We start from the raw sequence: 19,427 nt of genomic DNA on the forward strand, positions 1-19,427 counted from the left end.
CGGATTCGTAGCGCAGCGCGCTAACCGCTACGCTACGGCTCCCACACTACACTATACACTACACAGTGGGCTCTTGCGAGACCCGTCATTAAGTGATTAGTCGTTGACAGGAGTGTTCTTTAAGAGGGGTTCTACTCTATGGAAATAATAGTAAAACGAATGGAAATCTGGATTTGAACCGAGGATCTGAGTGGTGCCGGCGTTCCGACCTCCGGAGGTCGAGGTGTAGACCGTGCAACAGTCGCGGGATCCGGCAGAAGGAATCGAGCAACGGCGATGCGCGGTGCCATTCGCGGCGTTGGCTACGATCGTCGCTCTACCCCCTTCTCCTTTCATATGGCTGACGTAGATGCAGAGCAACAAATAGAATTTCACATGCAGGTGGTCAAGCTAGACAACCGCGTCAGGAGTGTATCATCGCTGTGATGTCTCCTTCGTATTTGTGGATCGGGCATCGCGCCGTGCTTGAGTTGTACTACGGTGTGTTCTGGATGACCGCAGTCGCACCGCCACTGCAGAGTTAAACATTTTCCATTTGTGCAGCGTCACCGCATCTGCTGCTGCCGTGGTTTGTGCAGTGGAGGCGACCCCCGCTCGTCCCCTGAAGGAGCCGAGCAGCGTGTAGCAGCAGGACGTAGTCGGCCAGGCCCGCTGTGTGTGGAGGCTCAGATCTGCCTCCCTTCCTAATTGCTTTAGCGCTGTCGAGGGGGATTGAGGGGTCAGTTGTGATCAGAAATTAGGCTCAGAGAGTCAAGCCAGGGTGCGGTCTCTTTGGGATCCTCGGGGTGTTATCGGGGTTTATAAAACGTGTGCAGAGATGGAGCGAGGCGGCCCTTCGCACTTCCCCGGGTGGGGTTCCGCCAGCGCCGTAACCGCCACCGCCAATGTCGTGTCCAGACACACGCAGTGGATGCCGACCGCTAGTGTGGCCCTACGAAGCCTTTAATGTCAGCACACAAGCCGCAGGAAGTACAAACATGCCTGAATCATCTGTCGGGAGGTGCCGAGATTAGCGGTCGACCTGAAGGATCGTAAAGGTGCCACGGTGTGCCTTTATGAGCCTCTCAAATTCAGGAGATGATTCTTAAGGGATTGTATGGACGCCAACGGGCTGACTCTCGAGCCCCAGCGACTCATTGCAGTGGCACTCCGTGCGTGGCTGGGCCAAGCGACGAGCGCCGGCGGACGCCGACTTTCACGAAGGCCCGACTGGCGGCCAGCTAGCCTCACGCCGAGGTGGAAGAGGGGGCCCGAGCGTGCTCCGCTACGCTCCCGTCCCCCGCGGGAACGCGACTTCTCCAGCCGACGGGCGCCTCCGCACGGTCCCAGCCGGTAACGGGATCCCTGCGAGTCCGGGGCCAAGGGATCGTCGGAGTGGCGGCACACGGGGCCCTCCCGGCAGACGCGGCGTAGGCCCCACGCCGTTGCTCGGACGGCGCCCTGACGCCCGCTCGCCCACTCGCCCGCTCGCCCGCTCGCCCACTCGCCCCGGCCACCGCGCATGTCCTCCTGCTCTCGTTCGGAGCGCAATATTATGGTGATCCGCCGCGACTGCCGCGTGGCGATGGCGTAGCCTGCTGCAGCGTTGACCAGGGTGGCCGAACATCTGCGGCAAGCGGGGGGGAAAGACAGCGTGGCATCGCCGGCACGCGCACAGCGGCGGCGCTCGGCCTGACCCCCGCTGCTGCTCCTGGATGGGCTCAGTGCGGCACTCCCAGGCTGCGGTGCCGAGGGACGGCGTCGAGTGACGGCGCTAGGTAGTGGGAGATTATCGGGTCGTCAGGCCGCTCGGGAAGATGCTCAGGAGTTGAAATACCGGTCGCTGGTCAACTCGTCCCCACCCTCGTAGTCGTCGTCATGATCATCATCGTCATCGTAGTCGTTCTTTCCGGGGCAGTAACACGAGTTCCACGTTTAATTGACGTCAGTGGTGTTCGTCTTACGGTAGAGGCTGACCCCCCCCCCCCCCCGCGCCGTAGATATGTGGACTTTCTTCCGCCACTGGCTAAGTGGCCGCGTGGTGAGGCAAGCGCTTGCCACCACGCTTGGTCGAGCCGCGGGGGTGACTCTTGACGCCGCCAGGCCTTCTCGGCGCGGAGCATTCAGCCAATCCACCATGCAGGACCTTCCTTAAGAGACACGGCGGGGTTTCGTTTCTGCCCGGCCCCCACGATGTTGCCAAGCCCCTCATCTAATTGCGTTTGACAACTCAAGCTGTTGTCCGGGGCACGTCAACGTCGCCACTTCCGCGGCAAATCCCATCGTACGGCCCTAAGCCGCCTCTGACAAAAAAAGTCCAGCCAGGCCTGCCGCTCATAGGCTCCGCACACCTGCCCTCGCGCCTGCTCACCGTTATGTCTCCAAGTGGACCGCTAAAGCCGTTTTAATAAAGCATAAGCCTCTTGGGGAGTCTGCACCTCAAATGGCACTAATGCAATTAGTGCCATTCAGGGTGCAGCCACCTAGATTTGCCACGGTGGCGAGATGTTGACTACCTCGGCTCGTATGTAGGAGGTGGTGGGTTCGATCCCTGACGTCTATATATTTGGAGTTTGCGTGTTCTCCCCGTGGTCGTTTGGATTTTTCTACGGATCCTCAAGTTTATCCATACGTTTAGAGTATTTGGCTGCTATAAATTTCCAAATGATGGTAAGCCACTTCGGTTGAGCTATAATTTGTGACATCCAGATCGCTTCTGAGAAAGAGACATAGTTTATAGTTTACAGATTTACGGTGGGCAGCCGGTCGAGGCCTTGGCGTCGGTCGCAGTTTCAAACGGCGCACGGCAGAACGCGTGGAGCTGAGACCGCGGGTGCTCACGTTGCATGGTGGGGGGGTCGAAGGTTCAGTTTCCCCCGTGCGGCGATTTCCTTGGGTGGAATTTTGTCAAAGCATGTCCCGTGGTTAGATGGGCGGCGGTGGCTATGACGTTGCTGCTGCTGCACATGGCTGCCTGGAATACGGCACGGTGGAGGTGGCAGTGGCAGCAGCAGCAGTAGCGAGGGTTTGTGGATCACTGCACGCAAATGTCGTGACGCTCCCTTGCCCGTGGGCATTCCAGGAGGTGCCGGTACCCTGGCTTGCCATGAGAAGGCGGTGCGGCAAAAAATGTGAACTCACACCTGTTCCGTCTGTACGGGATCGATTGTTTCCTCCTCGCACGCGTGGTTTTTTTTTCTGCCACGTGCCCCGGTCGCGTCCCCCACTCTTTTATTAGCCGACAACACTTTTAACATGCGTAGAGGAGCGCAGAGCGCAGAGCTCGGGCAATTGTTGGCACGCCGGCTCATCGCGTGGCCACTGCCGTCCCCGCTCCTCGTCTGCGGCTCCTCTCCTCGCCCCTCTGAGTCGTCACCTCTCTCTCTCTCGCTACGAGAGGGAGCCAATGCCATGCGGCAGCAATGCGGCGTTTTCAAGTCGCGGCGATTGGCCGTCTGTCGGCACGGTGAGATATGCGAGGCTGCCGGTCGCAGTCAGAATCCAGAATCGTTTCAAAGACCCACGGCGCTTCACTGCCGGATGCGAGTTACAACAACAAACAATGCGACAGAAAAACAAACGGGGTGCAAAGTGGAGAGAAGATAAGCGGGTCGCTAATATTAAGTGAATACAAAAAAAAAGATGAATACAAATGGCAAAAGTGCAAACATTCCTGCCGAATTTTCAACACTAAATGCAAGCTTGGGCAAGGCAGCAAATCAACAACAACGGTCTGAGACCACAACCGAGACAACAACAACACACAGTCCCTCGATAAGAATGGACTTGGCATACAGAGCCTCATTTGCATATCGAGTGTTGCGACTGAGTGTGCAATGGATGGACAAAACGAATCCTTGCGCGACAGACCGATGACGACGATGACGACGACAGCGACGACGACAGCGACGACAATGGTGACGACGATGACGATGACGATGGTGGCGACCAAGAAGACGGCCACGACGATGGTGACGGCAGCGGCAGCGATGGCGGCGACCATGGCGGCGACGACGACGTATGCGAGCCCCTTTTCTCCGAGCGCTTCTTTCCAGCCGTGGGGGCGCGGTTCGGAAACTGACCGAGAACGGTGCGACGAGTGCGCGCAGAAGGAGTGCTGTCGAGTCAACGTGGAAAACCTTGGTACCAACGTTGGTCCTACGGTTCCAACCCGCACGCCGACGTTGGTCCCAACGTTTGCGTTCACCGGGACGAGGAAGGGACGAATGCAAATCGGAGAGACGTCTCATCGAGCGTTAAATGCAAGTCGGTTGGCCTTGGCAGGGACGCGTCGCCAGGTGGGAGGAAGGCGGCCGACGGACGAGACTTTGTCGCAGCGTGACCGGCCGTGGGAGAGGGAATGCATCCCCGGGGAATGCCGCCCACTCCTGTGGAGGCGGGGGGGCGGAAATTGTACATTCCTATGGCAGGAGCCCCCGGTTCCTCCGTGGAGAAACCACTGTGGACTTTGCACGCTGAGTGTGACCCGGGTCAGCGGCGACCCCCCCCCCCCCGCCGTGCCAAGGCTGTCTCGGTAACCTGCCCTCCGCCGGCATAGAGCCGTCAAATGAACTCGGGAGCACATTTGGGTCTTCACGGCATTCTTCTCGTGCGAGGCCGTCGCGACGCTGCGTCTCACAGACGCAGCCTGCGGTGGCTCCGCGGTCGGGGTGATGTTTCTGCGCGTGATCCCAATTTGGCCTTTTATAATTTTGGCCAAAAATTCTGGCCGTGATGCCGGCACACGATGGCCTGCCCTCTTCGAATGAACGTCACGGGATTCCTAACAGCCACTGTGAGGCAGATTGGGCGAAGACCCAAAACAAATACAGACGGTCTCCGGTTTATGATGGTCCAAGCTCACGAAGTTTATGCAACACCACCACGGATTGATTGGCGATGCAGAAACTTGATTTCCGACGCGTCTTCCGACACAGCTCCGAACGCATTTGAACAGAGTCGGTCTGGTTTCTGATGTGACTTGGCATGAGGCTTTTGTTATTTTCAATTGTTTTTATCGATTTTTACCTGTTGAATCCCTGTTAAACACGGCTGATAAAAGGGAAAAAAACACATCGTCAAGTGATGTTTCTCCTGTCTCTGCTGTTTGTGGCAGTGCTCTTCACTCATTTGCAGGAGGTGGCGGGCCACTTTCATCAATAATAATTATAACAATTCCACGTATAGAGCGCTTTTCAACAAGGATCTCAAAGCGCTGTACAGGACACAGCAGCAGCAGACACTCAGTGTAAATATAATACTATAAATACATTTTAAGAATAATTGACCAGTTTCGTGTCCAACCACGGTGGCTCTGGGCAGAGTTCTTGACCGCCAGCCGTAAGGTTGAGAATTCAAACCGGGGGTTCTGGGTCGCCTCGGCCCATCGACTTGAGCACCCCTTGGTGGTTTTCTTATGGGAAGAGTGGCTTCTCCCATGGAAATCTTCACCATCGGCGATCATGGAGGTGAGCTCCCCCTTGCCACGCTCGTTTTTTGAGCATGGAGAGGGGGAGAGACGTTGAGACTCTTCAAGGCTTTTAGCCATTCGCAACAACAGCTGCAGCAGCTACCTACTCTAAGATCGTGACATGCGTCGTTGCTGCATCAATTACTGGCAGCCTCCAAGACCTGCTTGGGCTCACGTCAGTGCCACAGCTGGAAATCTGCGGAAGCCCCGTTTACAAAATCAGAGTACCGTAGTCAGTGTCTCCGCCATGCCTACAGCAGGGAGAGACTCTCCGTAAGATGTTCCCTTTTTTTCGCTCGACCTTAGAAGAATGATCGATTTAGGCGGTTCAATACCTGACCAGGATTTGAACTTGGTCACGTGATTGAGAGCCGAGCGTTTTGACCACAGTGCCACCGGGTCACATTGCGGGTGGTCACAGCGAATACGTCAATGACCCGAAGTTGATGTGCATTACACTGCTGTAATGGTTATATGCATACAGTTGTGATCGGTGCCACGGCGGCGAGATGTTCACTACCTCGCCTGGTGTACAGGAGGGGTCATGGTTTCGATCCTGACCCTGACGCCTGTATATTTGGAGTTTGCATGTTCTCCTCGTGGTCACGTGAATATTTTTTCGGGCCCTCCGGTTTTCCTGACCACATTTAGCAACGGCATGCGTCTCGAGTGTGTTTGGCTGCTGCAAATGTCCACGTGATGATGAGTAGCCACTTCGTTGAGCTGTCTCATTTGTGGCTAGGTCACTCCTAAAAGAGAGCTCTATAGCTTAGTTGGCCTTACCTAGTAAAATAACACAAATATTTTAGTTTTAAGTTTGTGTGTGTGCAGATAATTGATCTTAGACCCCTCCCCCAATCCTAATGAATGTGGAGTCACGTGAACGCCCATGCGGTGGAGCTTATGTGAACAAGGTTGAAACTAAGACAAAAAATACCGAAAACATCAGTATTTGGCTAATTTAGTGTATCGGCCACAGTATCGCTCAGACACATCTAGCTTGCAGGCAGGCAGTTTCTAGTTCACATCCCAGCTGAGTGTGGAGTAGACTCAGCCCATCATTCATCTAATGGTTGATGAAATATCGCAGACCATTTATTTTGATGGAGTTTGGCGAAATGGGGTATGGAGACCGAACCGATTTATTTAATTTCATTTATTTTCCCTGTGATGATCATTTTCTTGTTATGTGCATTTTTTTCTTCGTTATTTGTGTATTCATCTTTATAGTTTTTTAGTTGCTAAATAAGTGGGGGGGTTTTGTTTTTGTATCATCTCCGTAAGGCAGCGGTGCCCAACCTTTTTGGCACCAGGCACCAGGGACTAGTTTCGTGGAAGACAATTTTTTCACGGACCGGGGGGGGGGTTCATCATTGGGTCTTTCCCCCTTTTCAAAGAAGCTCTCCAGCGACGTTTGTTTTTTACTAATTGTGGCTACTAGGGGTTAGAGCTTGTGGGCTTACCAACACTGTGACTGAGACAAGTGTGCTGTGCGGGAAAGAGGCGTGGATGGAAGTGGTCAATAATAAAACAATGGGGGCGGGCAACACGCGCGGACCCACCGCTCTCACCTCTTGCTGCTGTGCGGCCCGGTTCCTAACAGGCCACGGGCCGGTACCGGTCCACGGCCCGGGGGTTGGGGACCCTTGCCGTAGGGGACCGGCTCATTGATGTTGCAGCGTTGTGGGATGCAATTGCACAAATAACGCTCTATAAAATGAAATAATTATTATTATCACCTGCAGTTGCCCTTGGGAGATACTCATCGTCAGCACGTGAACGAGCGTGGAGAGACACGTGGCTTCATTATCTCGGGGAGGGGCGCCGCATCGGGATGAGCGGCCGTATTCCTGACCGAGGTTATTTTCCCATCGAAGTTTTTTGTTGTTAGTAGTAGCAAGCTTTCGCGACCAATACAATCCATAATAGTTTTTTTTAGATCGCGTAAATATATAAATGTGTCGTTAAACCTGCCACCACCCGACGGCACAGCCAATTAGTAAGGTTTGGCACTCAAACGGAACATGCCAACTCGTTATTAGTACAGCACACCGGTGTGTTTGAGAGCACATTCACAACATATACAATCTAAGTACGTTTCGCCAGCAATTACAACTAGCTTCATCAGGTGACAGCCAGATTTGTCTCCAAAACACACCGGTGTGCTGTACTAGTAATGAATTTGCATGTTCTTATTACATGACAAACTTTACCGATTGGCTGTGTCGAGCGGTGGCGGGTTTAACGACACGTAGAAATTTACACGATCTAACCCAAAAAAAACATTATGGAGATTTTTGTTGTTGTTGTTGCAATTGAACGAGACGTTGTTGACCGTCGAGCGTCCCATCGACCGGTGCAAGAAAAGGTGTTCAGGACGTGGCTGTGCAAGGCGGGCGATTGGCAGGAAATGGGGTTACAACGCCGACGGCAGAGGAAAGTTGCGCGCGCGCGCGTGCAAGATAAATCACTAAATAACGGCGTCTGCAGCGGTGGTGGTGACGGCAGTGGCGATGAAACCGCCAAAGCTCCCCTTGTCGGTTTCCTGGCTGTGACTGCGACGGCCACGGGTGTCGTGGAAGCGTCGCAGCGGAGCCTCGTCGCTCGTAGCGGTGACGCGGCCACGGTGGCAGCGGAGTGTCTGCTGCTTGCCCGCAGCGGTTCGCGGTGGTTCGAGCCCAGCGGCCGCCCTGGGCCTTACTCATGGGAGAGGATTGAACGCTAGATAGTTTTCGCGCTCTCTCTCTGCTCTGCAGCGGACGTGATCAAAGGCTCCCCGTGAGGTCATTGGGAAGCGGGGTGTGCCATTGCGTGCCCGCGCCACAGTCCAAAATTTGCCAAATACAGTATTTAAAAAATTGTTCGCAAATACATTTTTCATGCATGGCGGCAGTTTGTGCAAGAGCTGCTGCTGGCCACGGCGAGAGGGCTTCGCTAGAGAGAGTTCGTGCGGTTTTGGTGTTCCTCCTCCTCGGTTGAAGGAGCGCAGACCACAGTGGGTTTATTGTGCTGTCCGTCGTTTGTGTTGCATGGCCACGGGCACACTCCTGTGGCTCGTGTTGTTAATTTTCCATTCGTGAAGTAAATGTGGTGCACATCGGCCTGTTGATGATGCTCTGATGTGGTTGATGGTCATCGGTGTTTTCGAGGGGGAGGAGGGTGAGGAGGAGGGGGAGGAGGGCGAGGAGGAGGAGATGTTTGGATCTTGAGTGAGGCGTTCATTCTGGACGCTAGCAGCGTTCTTCCAGATCTGGGTGAGAATCTAGGACGGTTACTGCAGCACAAACCCGAAACTCACAACTTTAAATAAAACCACACAGCAACATCTCCACCTCTTGGGAGACTACTGCAGACTATACCTGTCTGTGAAACATAGCGACTTTGCAATACCCTCACCGTATTGGAATTGTGCGAATACCAGATGTACGTATGATTTAATTTGGTCCATTGCGATTCGTTTCTTTTACGCGTGTAAAAAGAGATATCTTCCTCCTTGCTCCAATCGACATTCGGTGATGACCGGCACCGTAGTACCAGTGGCGGAAATTCCACATTCCTATGGTGGTCAGTATCCATAAGATGGCCACTGGCAACGTCCCACAGAATGGTCCTCGGTGAGAAGGTGCAAAATGTTCCCGAGATGCGGAGTCGATACCTTAAACCGGGATTGAACTCGCGCATAACCGCTGTGAGTTGAACATTCTGGCCACAACATAAACCAGGCAGACCCAGAGATGATGATAATGATTATGTTGAATACGCTGGTGAAGATAATCATGTTTCGTTATTTATATATCGTTCATGTAATTTACAGTCGCTGAGCAAACCACAGACACGAGCCAGGACGCAGCAGCAGCAGCCAGGCGGTTGCGAGCCAGCGGCGCTACCAGCAATTTCCCAAGCTCTGCGATCCTCCATGTTACGATGTTTTCAGCCAATTGACGGGACGTTTATTCGTATCCAATGGGCAAACTAACGGGCGTTGGTGTTTGTGGCCACTTGAGATGATGGTACAGTTCATCTCACAAGCGCAGGGAGAGCGAAGGGAAAAAACAACGGCCCGGTCCTCGTGGGTTTGTTAGCACCGTCGGTTCCTGGAGATGTTCGTGGTCGCCGGTGAGCTCACGTTCGTTCCCTTTAACCTCTTGGACTATCGGCGCAAAGACGAGGCAGTGTAAAACCTTGCCGGGCATTAAAGTGGAGCCTTCTGGGTTATTACACAAACAAATAACCCTGCCTCTACTTAATGCATTGGATACTAATGAAATACGGTGACGAAATATGTCCAAAATCTAGGTTCAACTTTCGCATTTTTTTCGTGTAACCAGGTATGTATGTATGTTGAGCTTCTCAACATAAGTAGCCAACCGTGCTAATCGGAGGTGCGGAGAAAAGCCAATAAACTAAAGTTCTAAAGAAATTAGTTTTCATTTTAGATGTAAAGTGTATAGCTCCAGTGGCTTTCTAATATCGGAAGGAAGAGCATTTCAGATGGCCGCAGAAGCGCATCTGAAAGCGCGCGATGCGGTGACCATCTTTGTTCAATGGCCAGCCAAAGTTCAACCCTACTGCTGCGAGGATGAACTGGAGTTCGCGTGATGGTTCATGCTCGTTAAGACCTTAAGAGACCAGGATGAGTCACGTTGCGAGAGTGACTCGGGGCATGAGTCTGCTGCCAGTAGGGTGGCGATGCTCGCTCCTCTGTATGATCCCAATTGAGTAATTTGCGGTGTGACTTTCGAATTTGGCAGATTTCTTGATCCTGACGCCACCACGCAATGGGGTAGCAGTTTGGCCAGCTAGCAGGGCACCTGATAGGCCGGGGTAAGGGATGTAGGGCAAAGGTGACTGAGGGGACACGTGGGGTATAGCCCAGAACCTTCTGGTAGGTTCCAGAAGGGGGCGTGGCCGAGGGCGGAACCAGGCCACGTAGGGGCATAAAAGGGAAGTCCCGAGGCTGAATCAGGGCTGTCTGTCGTTGGAATTGAAACCTTTAATGCTACGTCTTCGGCGTCGTGGGTCAGGCAGCATGCGGGCTGTAGTTATCCCGTATGTGAACAAGTGTCTAAAGTGTAGATTAAACGTGTGTTGCCTCCTACGACTACTGTGTCTCTAAAGTAACCCACTACACATGGATGGTGCACTCATCACTTTGATGGTTTGGGCTTTACCAGTTAAGGAAGACCCCCACTGAGCTATGTGGCTCTTTTGTCAGAAGCGACATGGCCACAAATGATAGCTCAATGAAGTGGCTTATCATCACGTGCAAATGTATAGCTGTAAATGCGTGATGTTAATTCTAAATGTGGCGGGAAAAACTGGAGGATCAGGATGAAAATCCACATGACCACGGGGACAGAGAGACACACAGACTCCAACTATACAGCAGCTGTCAGGGACGGTTAGGGGGTTGGCTCTTCCCATCATCTCTACGGTGTCGATAAAACGAGTACCACTTTACGTGGGAAGTCAACAACGGTTGTCTGCGGATAGTCTCGCTCCCGCCATAGGAACGTGCAATTTCCATGGATGCCTCAACGCTCGATTTGAACAAGGAAATCGCTCTGGCCGTCAGCGCGCTTAGCGAGGCTTTGCGCTCGCCGAGGTCGCTTCACTGCCCTCGCTGCACGGTTGAGACGTTTGTCTCCGTCTCTCACTTCGCTCTTGGCAAGTCGGTCCTAAGCGGCGATGAAGAACGGGGTGGTTTCACGTTTCCCGTAGATCAGTGGTGGCGCCTTAGAGTGGCTGATGAGGCCTGCAGATAGTTTATATTCTGCTTCCATGCCGCCGCCGCCGCCCACCGGTCATTTGAGTTCATCTCGGCAATTTGCAACTCGGCGATTAGCAACTCCCCGTTAGGGTCACGGAACGTGGTGCAGGGAGAGGGTTCTTGGGGTGGGCACATAGTGTACACCGTTCACTCTGTACACTACGTTACACACAGTGCATTACATGTATTAGATGCATACATAGTGCACATGTTCTGGGATCTTGTAGGCGAGTAATGATTTCCCTTTAGGTGTCACTTGTCCGTGTTGTGAGGTGGGCCTGGCTGGCCATGGGTCCGGAGATGGCTGACTAGGCCAATCCGTGACCTTCAGATGTTGACACAGCGGGGGCAGGGACGGTCCACCCTGGAGCTCCCACTCGTTGTTGTCTCTGTGTCTGGTGTGATGTATGTTGCTTTGCGGCGTGCTCTTTTCCTGGCTATCAACTCTCTTTGTTCGGCCTCAAAGTTCTGAGTTCCATTGTTGATTTTGGCCCTCCATGATGGTCTATCAAGAGCATAGATTCCCCAGTTGTTTGGATCTATGTGGCTTCGCTTGAGGTGCGTTTTAAGGTTGTCACGGAAACGCTTCCTTTGACCTCCAGGGGCACGTGATCCATCCCTGAGCTGGGAATAGAAGATGTTCTTAAGAGTTGTTGATCCTCACAAGGTGACCTGCCCATCTGAGTTGGTACTACATGATGATGGCCTCTATGCTGGATGAGTTGGATGGCTCCAGGTGATGTTTGGTATTTTCCTGAGATAGCGTCGCTGAAACATTTCGAGAGATTTTATGTGTTTGTGATAGGTGGTCCAGGTTTCTGCACCACATACGAGGGTTGGAATGATCACAGCACTATCCACAGCCACTTTGGTCATGGTGGTAATGTCGTGGTCTTTTGAAGACCCTGTTCTTAAGTTTGCCAAAGGCAGCACGAGCTCGGGCAATCCGATGTTGGATTTCATAATCAATTAAGACAATGCGAGAGAGATGGCTGCCTAAGTATGAGAAACTGGGAACGCTTTCGAGTATTGCATTGTTGGTAGTGATTGTAGGGGTTGGTAGGTGTCCTCCCGGAGCTTGTTGAAAAAGGATCTTTGTTTTGCTGGTATTGAGTGTTCGACCCATCCTGCTGTAAGCATCTGTAAATATGTTGACGATGACCTTAAGGCCAGCTTCTGAGCAGGCACCGACTTGGGCATCATCGGCATATTGGAATTCAACGACGGATGTGTTTGATGTTTTCGACTTGGCTCTGAAACGGTTTATGTTGACTATGTTCCCTTTACACTATGGGAACCTCATTTGCCAGTAAAAATATGATAATTGGTTCTTTACCCTTCTATCTGGCAACAAAACTGACACCTTTTTACAAGGAGTCATGTTTGCATAGACCGCAATACCTGCAGTCATAATACAAACAAAGAACATAACTCTGATAATGTGCACTGTCCTTAAAGTTGATTGATCCACACCCGAGACAGCTTTCCTTAGAGCCTAGTCTCATATGGGTTGGACCAGATGACGCCAAAAGGCGCACAACTCAAAGACAATGCACCATCAGAGTATGAGAGCTTGGGGCAAGCATCTACACTATGGGAACCTCATTTGCCAGTAAAAATATGATAATTGGTTCTTTACCCTTCTATCTGGCAACAAAACTGACACCTTTTTACAAGGAGTCATGTTTGCATAGACCGCAATACCTGCAGTCATAATACAAACAAAGAACATAACTCTGATAATGTGCACTGTCCTTAAAGTTGATTGATCCACACCCGAGACAGCTTTCCTTAGAGCCTAGTCTCATATGGGTTGGACCAGATGACGCCAAAAGGCGCACAACTCAAAGACAATGCACCATCAGAGTATGAGAGCTCGGGGCAAGCATCTACACTATGGGAACCTCATTTGCCAGTAAAAATATGATAATTGGTTCTTTACCCTTCTATCTGGCAACAAAACTGACACCTTTTTACAAAGAGTCATGTTTGCATAGACCGCAATACCTGCAGTCATAATACAAACAAAGAACATAACTCTGATAATGTGCACTGTCCTTAAAGTTGATTGATCCACACCCGAGACAGCTTTCCTTAGAGCCTAGTCTCATATGGGTTGGACCAGATGACGCCAAAAGGCGCACAACTCAAAGACAATGCACCATCAGATAGAAGGGTAAAGAACCAATTATCATATTTTTACTGGCAAATGAGGTTCCCATAGTGTAGATGCTTGCCCCGAGCTCTCATACTCTGATGGTGCATTGTCTTTGAGTTGTGCGCCTTTTGGCGTCATCTGGTCCAACCCATATGAGACTAGGCTCTAAGGAAAGCTGTCTCGGGTGTGGATCAATCAACTTTAAGGACAGTGCACATTATCAGAGTTATGTTCTTTGTTTGTATTATGACTGCAGGTATTGCGGTCTATGCAAACATGACTCCTTGTAAAAAGGTGTCAGTTTTGTTGCCAGATAGAAGGGTAAAGAACCAATTATCATATGTTCCCTTTGTCCTATATGTGATAGTTATGCCTCTGGGAAGTCTGTTTCTCTGTCAGATGAAGCATTCCCACCAGGAAGATGGAGAAAAGAGTTGGTGCAATAACGTAGCCTGGCTTCACACCGGCCTTTACTTCGATTGGCTCTGAGGTTTCACCAACCGAGGGGAGGACGGCCTTCATACCGTCGTGCAATAGATGGAGGACGTTCACAAATTTTGTTGGGCAGCCACATCTTAAAAGGATTCTCCATAGTGCTTCACGATTAACAGAATCGAAAGCTTTAGTCAGATCGAAGAAGGCCATGTACAATGGTAGTCTCTGCTCCTGGCACTTCTCTTGGAGTTGAGAAGATCGTGTCTGAGGTTCCCCTGCCAGGTCGAAAGCCACTCTGCCATTCAGGAAGGAGTTTTTCAGCAAGTGGTAGAAGTCTGTTTAGTATGATTCTTGCCAGTATTTTACCAGCAGTGGCAAGAAGAGATATTCCTCTGTAGTTGTCACAGTCTGACTTATCAGCCCCTTGATGAATCGCTGCTCGAGAAGAATTGATGCAAGACCACGTATGGGCAAAGATGAGTCTACAGGGACCGTGTGGGCAAAGATTGTATGGGCACGCATGGGCAAAGACGCGACCCTACGGGCAAAGCCATGCCCACTCTCTTCCACATATGGGGGCTGATCCGCGGCAGCAATTTTCCTCCAGGACAAAAGAGCGATGTAACGAAACGGCGTTATAAGAGGCAGTGCTATGAGAGGTATGCCTGTCGTCTATATATACATGTGTGTGTGCAGGTGAAGATTTAGCACCCATGAGCACGTGATCCGTGACGTGCCCTATCCCGCCAGGCTCTGGGAATCTCAGCAGGTTTGAGTCCTTGCACGGTGGCCGCATGGGGCGACCACCGTGCGAAGGTGTCGCGGGCACACCGTGGGCACGAGACGGGCGTCACCGGCGCCTTGCGCCACCCTCCTTCGTCAGGGCTTCACCGCCCGGCGTGGTGACGTTTACGCTCAAACATCCCCCATTGCTTGCGACGGCGGTGGGCGAGGGGCGCCTCGTCCGGCGGTGGGATGACGAAGCGGGGTTCGGACGCCATCACGTGGAAAACAAGTGGCGAGCTGCAGGTTACGTTCGTTCCGTGCGACCAAGAACAATGCGAAATACGAGCGAAATGAAATGCGAATTGCCAGCGCGACTTCGTGCATTCTCGTAATCCCTCGCCTGATCCCGGCTTAGTGCCGTAAACAGCGGGCACCTTTGTGCGTGTGGTTATGACGTGGCCGTATCGTGTGCCCTGTGTTTGTGCGTGGCGCAGTTTTTGGCATTTTGCGCCGCAAACCCGGCGATCCGAGTTCGATTCCCCTCTCACAAGAACTATCTGAACCGGTCCCCGGGCCTCCCGTAGGTCGACTCGGCCTCAAACGATTACCTGGTTACGGCGTGTAAACATCCTCGCTCGGGAGACAAAGGCGGCCGGGCGTGGCGCTGGCCACCCACCCCCGCGTGTGCCCGTGCCGGCCCTCATAGGCGCTGCTCGCTAACAGCGTTTACCCCAGCAGTCCGTTAAAGGCTCTATGGGGTATATTTGTCTTTGTGTAAACACACGTGTTTCTATGCGTGTGCGCGCGTTTGTCCATGCGTGTGCATGTGTGCATGCGTGCACACGTGCGCTGCTCCGTGATTGTTTGGTGACATTTCCCCTCCCCCACCTAAGAGCAGTGTCTGTAATTGACTCCATTATCCCACATTAGCGGCGGTGCTCACCCGTGTGAGTGGGTGGGTGGACGCTGTCCCCCCTCCCACCCCACTATACAGCCAGAAGCACAGCATTTGTGATTCACTGTGGGGCCCCGTGCAGACAGTAACAGGGCTGTGTTGTTTACTCTCTCAGCGACCAGGCGGGTGGGTGGGTGGACAAGGGGCCATCGTGATGGCCACTTCGGAGAGAGACGGACTTTTATTCCCCACGGCTGACATCCTGTTTTCGGATCCGGGATGTATCTTCCCGCGATTGAGAGCCGGGTTCTCAACTGCACGCTGGCCATACCAATGCCAAAACCGATAGCTGCATTTGAGTTACATGTGTATATATATTTTGTTCATGTTATAAATCACCCACCCACTCGCCCATCCAGCCAACCGCTCGCCCATCCACTCAATAACTCACTCACCCACTCCCCCATCCAGCCAACCGCTCGCCCACCCACTCAACAACTCACTCACCCACTGAACAACCCACTACCCACCCACTCAACAACCCACTCATTCACCCACTCAACAACCCACTCATCCACCCACTCAACAACCCACTTATCCACCCACTCAACAACCCACTCACCCACCCACTCAACAACCCACTCTCCCACTCACCAACTCACTCGCCCACCTACCCATTCACTCATTGATTCGCTCACCCACCCAACTGTCCACTAACCTAACCACTAAGTATTCACACTTAACAGTTACTTATGTGTCCAGACTCCCTGAGTCTCAATACTCGTTTTCATGAGGGTACCGCTGGCGATGAGTCCACCAATTCCCTTTCAAGTATTTGTATTTGCGTGTGGGAGGAAGCCGGAGTTCCAACCGGAGGTTATCACCCGGCACATCTTCTCCGCCGGACCACGAGTGACCCGCTCGCTGTCCCGCCGTCCCTTGCCCCACCGCACCACCCGGCGGGTTCAGAGTCTCGAAGGAACATCGGCTATCTCCGTGCGCGATCCGACCGATTGCCAACAACGGCGGATGGGTTTTTTTACGAAAAGTTCACGAGCCGCAACAACTCGCAACAACAACAAAAAACGGCGGGGAAAAGTCTCTCTCTCTCCCGTCATTTGTCGTTTGTCGTCACCTGGCTGCGGTGGCACACGGAGAGGTGAAAGCGCGGCCGGAAAACGGAAGGTGGCAAGTTCATCGTTGCCGCTCGCTCGGCCGTTGGTTTTTCCATTCATCATTCCAGAAGTGGAGTGGGGGGGGGTCAAGAAAACGAGTACCGTTTAGCGGCGCGTCAACACCGGTGGTTGTTGTTTGGGAGGGAATCTTCCCCCCCCCCTCACTGCAGGAACATGGAATTTCCATCGCTTTCTCAGGGCTGTAAATAGATGAGCACCCCGGGCCCACGACGACATGTAGGCGGTGACCAGGGGTGGTGGCTTTAAGAGTTCAGAGCGCTGAGCCAGCACTGGTGAAAGCCTGGGTTTGCATCCGGGGTTCCGGCCGCGCGTGATTAAACCGGCTTCTCAACCGCAGTGAGATGTGTCGGGTCTCGGCTCCCGGTCACCAAATGACTGCAGGGCACACCCCTCACATTCAATGCCACCCTTCGCTTGGCTAGAATTCAAGCTCTGAGAATGAAGACGTACATACGTACGTACGTTGAACTTCTTTCGCACACCGTACGCAGCCAACCGTGCTCATCGGGAGGTGGCGGGACATCATATCGGTTTTGGCTGTCATGCCAAAATGACGCCGGTTGAAGTAAACTTAAAAATGTGTCTCTGCCTCTCACCGACACGAGCTTGTGGGGTGGGTAGGTAGCTAGCCCGCTGGTTCTTATTGAAGGCATTTAGGCCAGTGGTGAAAATTGTCAATGCATCGTTAGCATCGTTCTCTGTGAGATCAACGCCAGCGTCGTTCACCGTGAGATGAACGCGCGTGGGGCCCCCTTTGCCCGATGCGACAGGAGGAGAGAACGAAAACAACACGCGAGGGTCGTCGTGGTAATGCCGCGGCGAAGGAGATGGCCGAAATGCATTCCCCCATAATGGACGTGTTGTTGTCAAGTGTTGTGACGAGTGTGTGCAGTGGCGCTCTTTCCCTCAAGTGGGGGGGGGGGGGGGCGGCAGGCGCAGCGGTTAGCGCTGCGCTGCGAACCCGGCGCGACCCGAGTTCGATTCCCGCTCACGGCCACCAACACCGGTGACGAGTAACCGAACTGGTCCAGGGCGCCTCGCGTAAATCGACTCGGCCTCCAATGGGTGTACCCGGTTGCGGTGTGTAAACATCGCCACTTCGGGAGTGGTGCTGGCCACCCCACTCCACTCGTGTGCCGGCCTTCATAGGCGCTCGCTCGCAGCTCTTGCTCCAACAATCTGTGAAGGCTACATGGGGGATCTTTGCTGTGACACAATTCCACAGCAACGCTGTCGTCGCTGCAACGCGTCCGTGGCTCCCCCCCGCCCTCCCTCATCCCCCGTGCTCTGTGTCCCGTTGCACGCGCGCACAAATATCACCCTCTGTTCGGTTGGGGGAGGGTCATCGTTAAACACTGGCATTATAACCACACGGTGATCCAATTCAAACGGAACTTACTGTGACTGAGAATTGAGTCGTGATGTTGGTCGTGAAAAGCCGATGTTTAACGTTTAGAATTACACGTTCTGGGAACGGTTGCGAAGCACGGCATGGATGGGGGTGGGGGGGGAAATAACCTCACGATCATTTGCACTTTTGCACTGCTGCCTTCTTCTTGCACTGCTGCCTTCAGGCGGTCAAGCCAGATCGCCGCGTCAGGAGGCAGCGGAGTGTACTGCTGCCCGATAATCGTCCAGTGGTCAAAGGATTCGTCCTCGACCCTCGGAGCTAATCCGAGAGTTAAAATATTGGTTTGACCATCATGCGACGAATGTCAGCGTCATACGCAGAGTGAGTGGGAAGCACCCGGCCCTCTGCTGTGCGTGGTTCCAGAGGTCCCTTGAAGAAGAAGAAGGAGAAATCTCAGATGTAGCTCTGTGACATCCTCTTGTGCGGGCCGTTCCTCTCACGCGAAGGGGTTGCTCTTCACTGCCAGGGTCCTCAGCTTCGGAGCTTGGTTAGGCGGAGTTAATTGCGATGCTACGATGACCGCACGCTTGGCTAAGTGCGGCGCGAAAGAAGTTCAACGTACTTACAGGCGTTCACGTGGGGGGCTCTACGTGGATATCGTCTCGCGTGAAGACCTCGTTTTTAAAGCCTGGCCACTGGAACCTAGATTCAGTCCCAGGATCTCGGCCGCTGCCGCGAGCGCCACCCCGACCGCCGAGACTCCACAAGCGTGACTCTGCTTCGCGACGAAACCGTAAGCGGGGCTTTTACCCTCCTCTGGCGATTTTAAACAGGGGGTGTTGAGATATTTAAAACGTCGAATAGGGACCAAGTCTGCACCCACACACCACGTGCCTGTGGCAACACGTGCAAAACAAACAAACAAACGCGCTCTGCAAACGTTGCTTGGCCTCGTTCGTTTGCGCGTTGTCTTAGTGCGTACGTCTGTATTACGCCCCCCTTATAACTTCGGCTGAATGAAGGGAAAATAGCCACGGGGATTTATCTGGGATCCCAGCAAGAATACTGGTGCAAAGTTTGTTGTGATCTGGATAGAGGCCGCCCCTCCTCGACTGGACGTCTGTGAAAACAAGTGCTTTATAGCTGATCGGATTCCTCCAGTGTGAGTTGACGTTCCGACTCTGACTCTTCTCGTTGTGGCCGAGGGGCGTCTCGGAGCGCGTTCCCGGGGATGTGCCGGCCGCCCCCGCACCACCACCCCCAGCGGCAGCTGTCCCCGTGTGGCACCAAGTGACTCGGCACCAGGCCTGCAAGCCGGGCAGCGGTCTGCCGGTAGGCGACGACGGTTGCCCGCTGGGTGTAAAACCGCCTAATTGAGCGAACCGAGGAGGTGTCTCCTGCGTCTCCCTCCCGGGATTTTCCGTGGATTGAACAGCATTTTTTTTTC

At 53.1% G+C, this 19,427-nt stretch overlaps 1 protein-coding gene across 5 annotated transcripts in view; it reads left to right on the plus strand.

Moving 5' to 3' along the window:
* Positions 1-19,427, plus strand: part of LOC144948522 (retinoic acid receptor RXR-alpha-B-like) — a 143,954-nt gene that overhangs the window by 51,644 nt on the left and 72,883 nt on the right. Inside the window, exon 1 of one of the 5 annotated variants that reach the window (XM_078878093.1) lies at positions 14,642-14,841. The exons of the other annotated variants lie outside the window; for them this stretch is intronic. The gene's annotated coding sequence lies outside the window, so the exon portion shown is untranslated. Of the gene's footprint in view, positions 1-14,641; positions 14,842-19,427 lie in introns of those variants that run through there. 5 annotated transcript variants of the gene reach the window in all.

This window comes from Lampetra fluviatilis, chromosome 49, assembly GCF_964198595.1.
Source record: "Lampetra fluviatilis chromosome 49, kcLamFluv1.1, whole genome shotgun sequence".
Taxonomy (NCBI): Eukaryota; Metazoa; Chordata; class Hyperoartia; order Petromyzontiformes; family Petromyzontidae; genus Lampetra; species Lampetra fluviatilis.